The sequence below is a fragment of the Euprymna scolopes genome, chromosome 13 (assembly GCF_053919585.1).
Source record: "Euprymna scolopes isolate OS-2025 chromosome 13, ASM5391958v1, whole genome shotgun sequence".
Classification (NCBI taxonomy): domain Eukaryota; kingdom Metazoa; phylum Mollusca; class Cephalopoda; order Sepiida; family Sepiolidae; genus Euprymna; species Euprymna scolopes.
This window is the reverse complement of record NC_136494.1, coordinates 10,940,480-10,954,904: the sequence shown is the minus strand read 5'-3', so window position 1 is coordinate 10,954,904 and position 14,425 is coordinate 10,940,480.

Genomic DNA, 14,425 nt, shown 5'->3' with positions numbered 1-14,425 from the left:
TAATGCAGAAAGTGATCCGCGCTATTTTTTAAATCGTATTTCCACGTTAAATTAATGTTTGATTATATGTTTTTTATTCAATTTTTAGGTTAAAATGCAGATTAGGTACAAAACAATCTCAACTCCCCATGTTAAGAATAGGTTTTTAAAAAAATAACGTTATTATTTGAACACGGATCACTCTCTGCATAAGTACCGTTCCTTCACCTAACAATTTAATAAACAAAACATGGTACTTATGCAGAGAAAGTACCGTGCTAAAATGATAACATTTAGAAAGCCATTCTTAACATAGGGAGGGCGGTTTGTAACTATTTTATACTTTCACCTAACAATTTAATAAACAAAAGATGGTACTTATGCAGAGAAGGTACCGTGCTGAAATAATACCATTATTTAGAAAGCTATTCTTAACATGGGGAGGGAGTTTTGCATTTATTCTTTACTTTCACCTAACAATTTAATAAACAAAAATAGATAGTACTTATGCATAGAAAATACCGTGCTGAAATAATGTTGTTTAGAAAGACATTTTTAACATGGGGACGGTGTTTTGTAACTATTCTGTCCTTTCACCTAACAATTTAATAAAAAAGACATGGTACTTATGCAGAGAAGCTACCCTGCTGAAATAATGACGTTATTATTTAGAAAGCCATCCTTAACATGGGGATAGGGAAGTTTTGGAACTATTCTGTACTTTCGTCTCACAATTTAATAAACAAAAGTTAAACTTAAGCAGACAAAGAACAGTACTGAATCATTAACATTATTATTTAGAAAGCCATTCTTAACATGGGGAGGGAAGATGTTTTCTAACTATTCACCACTTTCGGTGCTAATGAAGAGAGTGATCCGCGCTATTTTTTTAAATCGTATTTTCACGTGTAATTAAAGTTTTATGATATGTTTTTATTCAATTATAAGGTTAAAGTACAGAATAGGTACAAAACCCCCTCCCCATGTTAAGAATTGCTTTTTAAATAATAACGTAATTATTTCAGCACGGATCATTCTCTGAATGAGTACGGATTAATGTTTTGTTTTTTGGGGTTTTTTTTAACCGTAGTTTTTTTTGGAGGAGGGGGTAAGAAGACCTTTTTTAACAAAAATTGAAAGCACGCGTTTTTTCGTTTTTTTTACAGAAGTTGTTTGTATATAAGAAAATATGAATGCATTTTATTTATTAAAGAAATTGGGTACTCACGCACTTATTGATCCGTACTGAAATAATAACGTTATTATTTAAAAAGGCATTCTTAACATGGGGAGAAGAGGGTGTTTTGTACCTATTCTGTACTTTAACCTTACAATTGAATAAAAAAAAAACGGTAAATTTTTAGATTAAGTCCACCTCCACAATTTTCTTTTTGACGACTTTTAAAGGTTTTCGACTATGCTGAATACGGGAATCGCATTGAAATCTTAATAAATAAGTAGTTATCGAGAGATAAAAAGTTGTATAATGCATTGTAATCTCTGGGGGACATCTTTTTTACGCGCCTGTGCGCACGTCATAAACAAATCTACGCGCGTAACAAATGTGGCCGCCAAAGAATACAATGCATAAAACAACTATTTATGTCTCGATAACTACTTATTTCTCCAAAATTTCAATGCGATTTCCGTATTCAGCATAGTCGGAAACTTATAAAGGTCGTAATCTAAAAGAAAATTGTGGAGGTGGACCTAATCTAAAAAAAAATACCAAAAAAACATATAAGACTTTAATTAAACTTGGAAATACGATTTTAAAAAATAGCGCGGATCAGTAAGTCCATTAGTACCCATTAATCGACTAACGTGACCTTATTGCCAAATAAGCTCCGGCTACAATGTTGAACGCGCCGTTCACGTTGTTTTTTGTGGGTTTTTTTTTTAGTTAAATTCAACTTTCACAATATCTTTTTATTTTTTATAATTTCACGATATTTTTTTTAATAATAAATTGTTAGCTGAAAGCCCAGAATAGTTACAAAACACCATCCCCTCTCTATAGTAAGAATGGCTGAAAAAATATAAGGTACTCATGCAGAGAGTGATCTGTGCTGAAATAATAACGTTATTATTTAAAAAAGCCATTCTTAACATGGGGTAGGAAGGGTGTTTTGTACCTATTCTGTACTTTAACCTTACATTTGAATAAAAAAAAACACACCATAAAACTTGAATTAAACGTGTAAATACGATTAAAAAATAGCGAGGATCAGTAAATTCATTAGCACCAGAAATTGTTAGCTGTTAGGTGAAAAGTTTCTACCAAGAACACCGTTATTTTTTTAGCCATTCTTACCAAGGGGAAGGGACGGTGGTTTTCACTATTCTGTGCGTTTAATTAACAATTTATTAAAAAAACAAAAGGTAAATTTTCACATTAGGTCCACCTCCACAATTTTTAACATGGGTAGGTTGAGAGTGTTTATTCCAAAATCCGTTCTTAACATGGGGAGAATGGTGGTATTTATTCTAAAAGCCGTTTTTAACAGACGAAAGTCAGGTAAAAGATTAAAACACGTGGTTAGGCATGGGTGTTCTTTTATTCCGAAAGCCGTTCTCAATATGGGGAGGTTTGGAGTGTTTATTCATTGCCGCCAGTGAATTATAGTGCATAGTACAGGTCTTTATATCTCGAAAACTACTTGCATCTGCAAATTTTTTATGAGATTTTCTTATTCAGCATAGTCGAAAATTGTGGAGGTGGGCCTAATGTAAAAAAAATACCCTCCCCCAAAAAGATACAGTGAAATTTAAATTTAAGCGCGGTACCAAAAATAAAATTAGACACAAAAATACCCCGTTTGGGTTTGTACTGGCACAAAGACTTGAAAAATTTGTCAACAAAACAAATATATTACAAGTAAATATTTTCAAAGGCAAGATAAGTCACTTTTCTACCTATTTGGATAACTTTTAGTGTTTTTATTGGGTTTGTACTACTGTACATATAGATTCGAAAAATTGTTAAAAATAAATGTATTACAAATATTATCAAAGGCAAGCGATGCTACTTTATTACTTAAATGGATAATGTTTTTAGTTTTTTAATGTAAAATGTTTATTCGGCTCAAAAAACACAGCGTTTGCTGCTATATTTGAAAATTAGAAATGTCGGCAGACTGTGTTAAACACGTTAAGTTTGTGAAAATGAGTTAACACTAAAAATGTATAGAAAATACTGTTAAAAACCACCGAATGCATGTCTGCCTATGTCACGGTAACATATATTGAGTGAGTTCCTCATAGTATTTTGTATAATTTTTTAGTTTTAACACATTTTCGCAAACTTAACTTGTTCAACACGATTTGTATTTTGCAATTATACAGATAAACAGTCTATGTTTTCGGACCGATCAAACATTTTACACTGAATAAAAACAATAGAATATTATCCAGTTTGGTAGAAAAGTAACTTATCTTGCCTTGTATAACATTTATTTTTTATATTTATTTTTCAACAACTTTTCGTTTCTGTGTTTACTAATACAAACCCGTTTTATTTACTGTAACGTTTAGTCCGCTCGAAAACAATGATTATCAGTGCATTTGGAAAATACAAATGGTGGCGGACACTGTTGAAGATGTTAAGTTTGTGAAAATGATTTAAAACTAAAAAACCATACAAAATACTGTCACAAACCCACCAAATATGTCATACTATGTCACGATAACATATATTCAGTGGGAGTCTTACACTGTTTGTATAGTTTTTAACTGATTTTCCCAAACTTAACGTATTCAACAGAGTCCGCGACCATTCGTCGTTTTCAAATATATTGATAAACACTGAGTTTTTTTAGTCGATTAAACATTTTATATTAAATAAAAACACTAAAAAAAATCAGTTAGGTAGAAACGTAATTTACCTTACCTTTGCCTTCATTTATTCGATTTTGGACAACTTTTTCGAATCTGTGTATAATACCCCCCTCACCCAAATATTAATTAAAAACTTACATTTTTTAATACAATAACAAAAAAAACTCTATTTAGCGTTTCAACGTTTTAGCAGCTTTCGGCTTACTCCACTGAATGTTGGTCGAGCCCAAGCCATGATTGACGGTAACTCCCGAGGACCCGGATCCAATTCTGCAAGAGTACCATTTTTGTTTTCATTTTCGCCTTTTTTTTTTACTTTTTGGAATGGATTGCTGTACTAAGAATATAAGAAACGTGCATTTTCTCTTTTTATAAGAATTTTCTATTAAACCAAATTGAGCCACAGCTCATGTGTGTGTGTGTGTATGTGTGTATGCGTGTCGTATAACTGTCTGGCGTAAAGAACATTTAAAATTGAAATGTTTAAATTCAACGTTATTTCACGCGGTTAATAGTAGCCGAATTGGTAAGGTTTTTGCAAATCGAGCCAGAGATGGCTCCTGTTGCCGAGTTCGAATCTGTCGAGTGGTGTTAATCGTGACACCCTGCGTTTGAGGATTCCGGAAAGGATGAAACACTAGTGTATGTAGGTATTTCATTATTATAGTAAAAATGATTATATATATGATTAGTTTTTTTTTAAAGAAATCCATCAGAGTTCTCAATCAAAATCCGAAATATAAGAGCGTATTTATATTTTGTATTTTGTGTACCGAAAGTTGTTCGGAGAAAAACAAGTCATTGGTACTGTCGATTTTAAGCCCGATAATTTGCACCGTTTAAGATACCCATATCAAGTTCTCTTCAGCTAATACTCATCTCCACACACACACACACACACACACACACACACAAATATATATATATATATATATATATATATATATATATATATATATATATATATATATATTCGTTTTTAACTAAACGTTAATCTAAAAAGGTACTCTATCTTTTCTTTTGAAATGTTGCTATGGCAATTTAATCGAATACAACCGCTTATTGTATATTAAAAATATTACAATATTTAAAAATATATTTTCTGAAGTCGATTTTTTACGAAGAAACCAATGTGTTTCGGTTTGGCGCTCTGGCTCCGTTTTGTTCCCTATCGTCTTTTTTAAGCCGAAGTGTAATGAACGAGATACAATTGTCAACTCGCGTAATCATGCAATGTTACACACATATTCACACTTACATAGCGCGAGCAACAGACAGACTGCATGGATTTCTACGTTGTCATCTGCTCATTTAAAACCAAATTATGTTTTGAATTATTCCAGCTTTCCTCACTGAACTTTATTTCTAATACGAAAACAAATGAACATTGGCTCTTAATAATAACCTTTAGTGAAATTTAATTTGTATCATTGAAAGGACAAATATTCATTACGATATTCAGACTGATATAAAGCACGCACCTAAAACTGTCGAAATTTCAGCTAAAAAAAAATCCATTGTTTAAAGGATTCTAAAAAAACTCACGAAAATTTGATGTTTTTCATATTGCTGCGATCTTTCATTCTTTAACGCATATGAAATACATCTTTCTAGTGGTAATATCACATATAGCCTCACTTCAAAGAGACACCTGATTATTCTTTCTGTCACACGCACATGGAAAGATATGAAAGCAAAAACGCAAAAAAGTGTACCTGGTTTTATGCAAGATGTGAAGGGCGTTATGAGGTCACGTGATAGGGCGAGATTTGAAGCGGACATAAAAAGCCGCCTTGTGGGGGAAGGAAGCAGTTCTTCGTTACGTTTTGCGTGGGTGGAATCTTTATGATTAATAGCGATCTCCTGTTAGTCAATAATCAAACACAAATGACTGGCAAAGCGTTTGATATTCGGTTAATTCCCGGATTTTATGGCGTTTCACTCGATCTACCAGTGTTTGAATGGTTGAAATAATTACAGTTGGTCTGTGAAATGTATTGTGTTGAAAACGTCGAGCGTGTTCTACCACTCACACCGAGAGACGAGGCTCCGTCAGTATACCGAGGATTAACCCGTGGCCGGAGAGATAATTTAACGCAGGTAAAACAATTCCTTTTCGTGGCTTTTCCTCGTGTCCCTTTTGTAGTATTTGACAAGTTTGTCTCTCGTCACCTGCGCCTTCAGAAAACTGTAGACGAATACTTGGGAGATCTACAAAACCTGGCACGTTTGCTCGAGAAAAAAAACCCTCTAACCATGGTTAGTTTTGGTTTCGTATCAGGACTGATGCTCCTCATTCGTTGTGCGTGAATTGCTATGTCAACCCAAAATACGTAAAAATACCACAATTTTCACGGCAGATGGGACATTCTTTAAAAGCCATCGTGTTTTCAGCATAACTTCTACAGTGGCTAACAGAAATCATATGAATACTGATTTACAAGTGGCAAACAAAGGCTATTGGGATTCAACCTCCTACTGAAAATGGACGTCATTTAAAACTCGAGGAATAGGCAAGGCACAATTTGCCGAGGCGACTCTCGCACTGGGTGCGCCAAAAGGACTAGAACAGCCTGGCCTTTGCACGAAATCTGACTAACGCACCAAATCCTGGACAGTGTCGTGAAGTGAACAGATGATCAGCCGCCAGAAAAAATATGCAACAATGCACTCGAGTATAAAAACCCTGCAATAGCTTGTGCATAATTCAATAATGAGTTACAAGCCTGCATTGATAATTGATGGTGTATTTCTTGCCCAGAACAGGAATGTGGCCCCATGTAAGGATTGGTTCCACTAATCAGAGTTATCTAGCAGAACAAACAAAAAGTAAGAGCAGTACTCGATAATCGGGCGTTAAACGAGCACTTGACGCCACTTACATCTCACGCGAGCATATGTACTAAAAAGTGGCGGCGAGCAGAACGAAATGTATCAATATTAGACCGTTTGTAAAGCATATAATCAGGTATACCTGCACCAATCATTGTAGCTCTATGAAATTGTTATAATTATGGGACCAAGTTATTGCCTGATCCGCATGGGGTTTATACTCAATGTGGAAGACTCCTTTTTGCAAACAATTGTCGATGCTATTTTAGTGAAGGATAAGGGGATACAGCAGACGACATCTGCCTACATTCATGATCTGTACCTGCGAGAAAGTTGGGTATTCGCAGTACATGTGAAGAAGCATCTATATCTTCCGCAATGAACTGAAAAGATTACACATTCGTACACGAGTACTTGGTTTACCGATCTGGGGGTGAGGATAACGCTCTGTTTTGAAAAAGATGGAATAAAATCGCAAACATGCCTAGTTTTATTACTCAACGGATTATGTTTTCATTATGTACTAAATTGGTTGTGCACCTTCCCGAGTAATTGGCTTCGTGTTGCTGTGGCGTTTATCAAGCAGAGAGTATCTGACATTAATACATCATGATTAAGGAATTCCTCAGCAGATTGCACAAAGAGGACCCGACACGCGCCAAATGGTACGTTGTTGGTCATCATTTTAAAGTATAGGTCGATATAAGATCTCTTGTTACCGGCGTGCCATTGCTATGTAATGAGGCTGTAGTATAGGAAGTTTGCTAGTAACATCCAGAAAAGGATGCGACACATATTAACCTCGCGGAGCTTGATGCCATAATTAAAGGGATAAACTAGGAAATCTTTTGACCATCTTCCATATGATCACGGATCTTACTTGTGCTCATATGTTGATATCAGATAATTTATATTAGGGCCAGGCTACGAATCAAAGCCAAAGCCAAACGTAAGATGCTCATTCGTCGGCAGCTTGAAATCATAATAAAATTGATAAAGGAATACGCGCTATCAATGCTAAGAGCTATCAAAAATAAGGTGGATCAATTGACGCGAGTGCCTCAGAAGTAGTTTGCTGCAATTAAGAGGAATATAGAGCCTGTGAAATTTGCCTGCACTGCGTTTGTGAGCTCTGTAAGAATGATGATTTGTCCTCTGCCACAGCATCTTCCAATATTGTTATATATGGGGTGTTTTCCTCCTCATTTATACCGTCTATATGTGCTTCCACTCCCAGAGGCTTCACTACTTGATAGGATGCGTTATATTTTCGCGTGCTTATGGCGCAGAAAGAAAGCCATGGTAAGCCAGAATGTATGTTACTTGCATCCGTATGAAGGTCGTCTTGATATGCCTAGTGTAAAGATTCGTAAGCACGTGCTTAGGCCGACATATTTAGACCGAATGTGTACACCATGTGGGGAAAACGGTGGCTTCTGGAAAGAAGATACTAAGAAAGCCTTCCCGGCTTTGAAAAGTGTGCACTTGGCTGGGGGGGGGAGTACACAGGTTGCCCCGAAACGAGTGCATCATTTATCGCGAATGTCGACAGACCGTGAAGTTCCTTCTACAGGTAGAGTAATGCCTCTCTGATACTCTGATATATAGGGTTATAGTGAGGAGATCTCTTCGAGATGACACGATTGAGCGGCTCGGTTTTACGAACGAGGAGTCTCGCTCGATATGGCCTTGGACGTCTGTGATGAGCTACTTCGATAATTACGAGGCATTACGCACCTGGCTGGGAATTCGAAAGGCCCTCTGGGTTGGCAAAAAAGTTTACGCAGTGGAATTGACAGAGACACCTAGTTTTGCCCGTGTGGATACTGGAGGAAATATCTCTATCACACTTTCTTCCACTGCGCTATTGCTCGATTGTTGTGTGAGTTAGTTGAAGACTTCACGGTTCACATGCTAAAGGTAAGGTTTTTGTACTGGATACGGTTTTCCCGCATTGCAATTGGGCACCAACCATGAAGAAAGAGGAACGCTATATTTTCTTTACTTGCTAACAGTTATGAGAAGCGTGATTTGGTCGACACGACAGAAAGAGGTTTACGGAGATGAGAGCTTCACTGCTGCCAAGCTGGTCCTCATTTTCAAACACCGCTTGAAAAACGCATATTTAGCAGGAGAAGGTGAAATTTTCTTCGGCAAATTTCAACGAAATATGGGACAGTTTCGCGCATATGCAAAATAAATGGAGCTCATATCGAGTTCTTTTTTTATATCACTTAGGCGGAGAATTTGGGATGTTCTGAACGAACAGTGAAAATATATCGGACAACTTAAGATAAAGTAGGTTAGTGTTAGGAATTTCTCCTAAGTTTAATTTAGCTAGAGTGGGCATGTCGTCATAAGCTTCCTCCCTTTTTAGTTTTGTCCTACCCCCCCCCTGGGTATATTGTTTTGTCACCCTTTTTTTGGTTCGATAATCTCCATTCCTGACCCCATTTAGGTGACAGATCGGCTGCTTTGTCAGTGACGTAGGCGCACTTTCGTGGTGTTTAAATAAAGTTAGTTTTCATGAGGACTACATCTTCTTCGACTGACAAAACAACTTATCTGCCACAATTAATATTGGGGGTTATTTTATTAACAACCAATTACTCATTTTAAATATGTCATATATTTTATATATAAAATTTTTATTCCCAACTCCCCACATGTATATATATATATATATATTATAATTCCAGGTTTTATTAGGATTTTCATGAAGTGAATCTGGTATTATGGTGAAAGAGTCTAGTTAAGTTTATAATATATTAGTTAGGTCTATATGTACCTCCAGCCTCCTCTTTGGCTTCGTGCTACACTTTATGGTAAAATTTATTTTTTCATAAATAACTTAAACTTCATAAAATACTTAGACTTCATAAATAACTTAAACTTCATAAAATACTTAGACTTCATAAATAACTTAAACTTCATAAAATACTTAGACTTCATAAATAACTTAAACTTCATAAAATACTTAGACTTCATAAATAACTTAAACTTCATAAAATACTTAGACTTCATAAATAACTTAAACTTCATAAAATACTTAGACTTCATAAATAACTTAAACTTCATAAAATACTTAGACTTCATAAATAACTTAAACTTCATAAAATACTTAGACTTCATAAATAACTTAAACTTCATAAAGTTCCATTTTATACAATATGTCAGCTAAAAGAAAAAAGAGACCGCTCGACGATTAGAAAAGATATCAAGAAAAATCGGAAAAAAGTGTAACTCTCTCATGTTAAATACGATGTGCTTGAATACACACACACACACACACACACACACACAAACACACACACACATGCATGCATACACACACACACACACACATATATATATATATATATATATATATATATATATATATATATATATATATATATATCCACATATTTCGGCGAAAATTCGTAAGTAATCGTATATTGAAACCGATCTAGTCATAAAGGTGGGCAGATTCATTATGTATTGCTTATATATTTTATGGCGGAAAGTTATTTCGTGTCCGACTAACATGACAATTTTCTAAACAGTAGGAAATACATAATTCAAACTATTATTATTCTCCAATAGTACACACAACTGCACTCAAAGCAAAGTAATTGCCTCCTCTGATATTAATAAGCCAATTTTAAGATAAAGTTATACTTTCCTCGCAATGATAACATAGCGAAATCAAAGCGTCTAATTTGCTATCGGAATAAATCATCTATGAAAAAGAATCTACTTGGAAAATTAGGAATCTCTACGGAATTTACAGTTCAGGGGAGATGCAATGGTGATTCCAGATAATGCCGGTCAGAACTTCTTAGCGAATAAGTTGGTCAATCGTAAAAACGAACGAAATTTGTTTCGTTGTTACTAAAGCATAAATTGCAAGCGACGAAGAAGTCTGTAATCGCCAAAACCACGTCATAAAAACGAAGTAAAAATTGAATAGATAAATATTCTGATTTGGCGCAAGTATTTACATCCAAAAACAAGAAAATGAATATTTTATATGTTTCTTACAATCATCTGATGAATTTTGAATATAAAACAGAAAATGATAACCCATAATAGATTACAAATAGACTATAATAGCGAAACTCAGCATGTTGTCTTTTTCATGACGTGTGTAAAAAATTTTGTTTTAGTACTATTGTTTTAATTATTCGTGAGTATACTTGAAGGAGTCTAAAAATGCAATAGATACCGATAATTGTAGTATAGATAATGAATGTTTTAGACTAAGAATGTGGTGCTACAAGAGATTATTAATTTGTGGTGTTCTGTTTTTTTATAGATGAAATTAGGTTATATGTTATTTTGCAATAAAAAGCATTGGGGATTATGAATCTTCAATAGTAAATTGTTATTGTGCAGTGGTGATAGTTTGTAAATTATTACTAATTACCTCAAGGATTTGTAGGCTCGAGTTCTTGGAATGAAATTCCACATAATTATTAACGTTTTATTATGATAGAATACAGTCGTAAGCAAGTGATAATTTACTATGATTATTGTCATGATATAGACACTTTTATTTCCGATTTTACAGTTACTGACATATATACGGCACTCTTCGTTCCGTTAAGCTAAGGTTTTGTGATTAGCTTATTTTCGTTTCTAAGCAAATGTAACTCAATAAAACTTTAGTTTTGCTTAATATCTCCAGAATATTTTTGGATAGTGTAGTTTAATATATTTAGAAAATTATATTTGGGGTGGGGCAATTTGGATGATAGAATACTGACCTAAAATTATTTCATGTCTTTTTCTTAGAGCCGTCATTGTATTTTTCAAGTTCTAAAATAATTCGCTCACTTTGTCTGGTTAATAATTATTAGTGAGTAGCTTGCTCGTGATTGAATATAAATGTATTACACACATGTGCATGACCATTATATACTTTGTTGCCTATTTTCTTTATAAATATATCATATTCATGGTTCACATGTTGGTTGGTTGTTTTTGTTTTACGGCATATCAACCCTTTTAAGGTTATTTAATGCCGAATCCAAAGATTTTGAAGTATAATGTTTAATAGAATATATTTGTTGTTTTCATGTCGGACTCTATTTAACCCATAGTTGGGACCCTAACAGGTACTACCACTCCGGGTCAGAGTGGACCTGGGAGCAATGGTAATACAAGGGTGGGTCCACACTCCCCAAAGCCCGCATGCTGGGGCTTCAACACTGGATATAGTTTAAGGTCATATCCATGACCAGGTACATATGTAATAAAGGTAATATATATATATATATATATATATATATATATATATATATATATAGTAATTTATAAAATATATATGGCGATTAAGCTACACTGAATATTCTGCGTTTCATCCACTATAGGATTCGTCAGGCTTATGAGCGAATTCTGTGGTTGCTTCTTGTTTTTATATATGTTGAGGATTTCTAGTTAGCCAATCAGCTTCTAGTATCCACCGCGCCCCTTCCTATCAGCCAATGGGCATGCATTTTATCGAACAAAGGATCTGTTTTAGAACTAGGTTAGTGGTTGAAGGTTGATCTTTTCCCTCCTTTTTTTATATATATATAAATATACCTATGTGTACACACATACATGCACATATATAAATATATATATACATATATGTGTGATCGTTTATGTATATTCATGTTTGTTTAATTTATTTATTTGTTTGTTTTCTATTGTTATTGTTAGTTTTAATGCTATTTTGTATCCCTATCCTAGAGTAAGTTTTATTTTGTGAACACAGTTGTTTGCTATTTCTCGTCTATAGTTTATTAGATTTTGAGGTTCTTTAAAGTACAGGATAGCAAATTTTTCATGGAGGCATAATTTACATGGGTCGTCTAAATGTCTGCACGTGGTAGCTTGTCTCATTATTTTCCATTCGACTACCGGCGAATGTCCGCTTTCTTTGAGTTCCCAGTATTTATTCGCTAGTGTTGTTTTATACGGTGTTTTTTTTTATTTTGGAATGTACTTTTGTGGTCATAGTATCGGGTTTTGAAATCTAAGGAAGTCATGCCTATGTAATATTTCTTGTTATTCGGGTTTTCTTTCGCAAATATTGTTGCTTGATAAACTACACTTTTTGTTAGACATTTATTTTGGACGGGGCAAATTGTGCGGTGTCTACAATTGCATTTATCTTGTTCGTTATTAGTATTTTTATTTATGGTATGGTTATTCTTGTCTAGTTTGGTTTGTTATTATTATTATTATTATTATTTTATCATTATTATTATTATTATTATTATTATTATTATTATTTTTGCTAGTGTTGGTTTTATTTCTGTCATGGTGTCTACTTTTTATTTTGTTGTTGTTTACATTGTTTTCATTTAGTATTTTGTTATTATGTGTTTTAATTATCATCTCTAAATTTTCGCAACAACTGTAAGATAACTTCAAGGTATTTTTATTGAAGATTTTGTGTAAGGGGTTGGTTGCGGGAAAGTGTTTTTCAATAAGATCTAGAAATTTCTTGCCAAGTTTTTTTTTTTGACATTTGATTGTATGGGGCCGTATGCCAAATTATAGTTCTTTTTCTTCTATTTTAATTTTATTATAGTTGTTGGTGTTTTGTTGCTTATATTTGATATCGATATTTTTGTATCTACTATTTTTAGGGCTGTTTCGTAGATATTGGTTGACCTGTTAAATGCATTTTCATAGCTTCAGTTATTACTGAGTCTACTTACGATCGAGTTAGGAATGTGTTTTATAATTGATAGTGGGTGGTTGGACTTAGAGTTTACGTAAATTGGAGTAGCGTTATCTTTTAAGTATGGTTCATATGTGTTTTTATCTAAGTTTAACGTGACGTCCAGGAAGTTTGTTATTTTTATGTTAGCTGATACGTTCGCTTTTAGGCCTAATTTTTTCATTTCTTTGTGTATGATTTTCTTAAAGTTTTCTCCCTTGACTTTGTTGGAGTTTTTTATTATAGCTAGTCCGTCATTTCTATATAGGCCGATATCCGTAGTATCGAATATGCTTGTGAGGGTATATAGAATGAATAATCCCACAAGATCTGATGCCTCTGCAGAGTCTCTGGCACCCATCGCCAAATCGAACGAATTTTTCATTTTAGTTTTTATCCATTGGTTATTGTTATTTATTAGAACTGATTTTCTACATTTTTTAATGATGTTGATTTCTTCTGAGGATATATCAGTGTATGCCTCGGAAAATTCTAGGGTAATATTTAAAAGTTCTTCGGATATCGAGGGATAAAAGTCTATGATGTCAAACTGTATGAACGTACATTTATCTTTGTCTTCTATATTTTAAACCAGGTGATTGATTCGGTAGTATTTGCCCACTGGTTTAGTTCTAGATCCTGTTTGATTTGTTTGTTTACTCTAGAAAGTATAGTTTTGTTAATTCTACGTATTTCTTGTTTAGTTGGGTGAATCAGGCGGGTGCTGGGTTATTATTAAAGTCCTATTTGTGGTCTTTAAGCAGAATGTATGACTCTCTAGGTTTCAATTTGCCAACTTTATCGCTACTTTTTAGTTTATCGGTAATTTGTTTACTTTCAGTGTTTATTATATCTATGTAGTCGCATTCGTTTGTGTCTAGTTTTTTGTAGTTTTTTGTAATGTTTTCTGTGATTAGTTTGTTATATTCTTGCTTATCTATATTATAAAAGTTTCTGGTTTTATCTGCTTTTACAAAGATTTTATTAGAGGTGTTTATGTTTCTAACGATTTTGTGTAGTTTTCGTTGGAAATTGTTAGGTTGATTGTGGAATTCTAGGTTTTTAATTACGTTTAAAAGG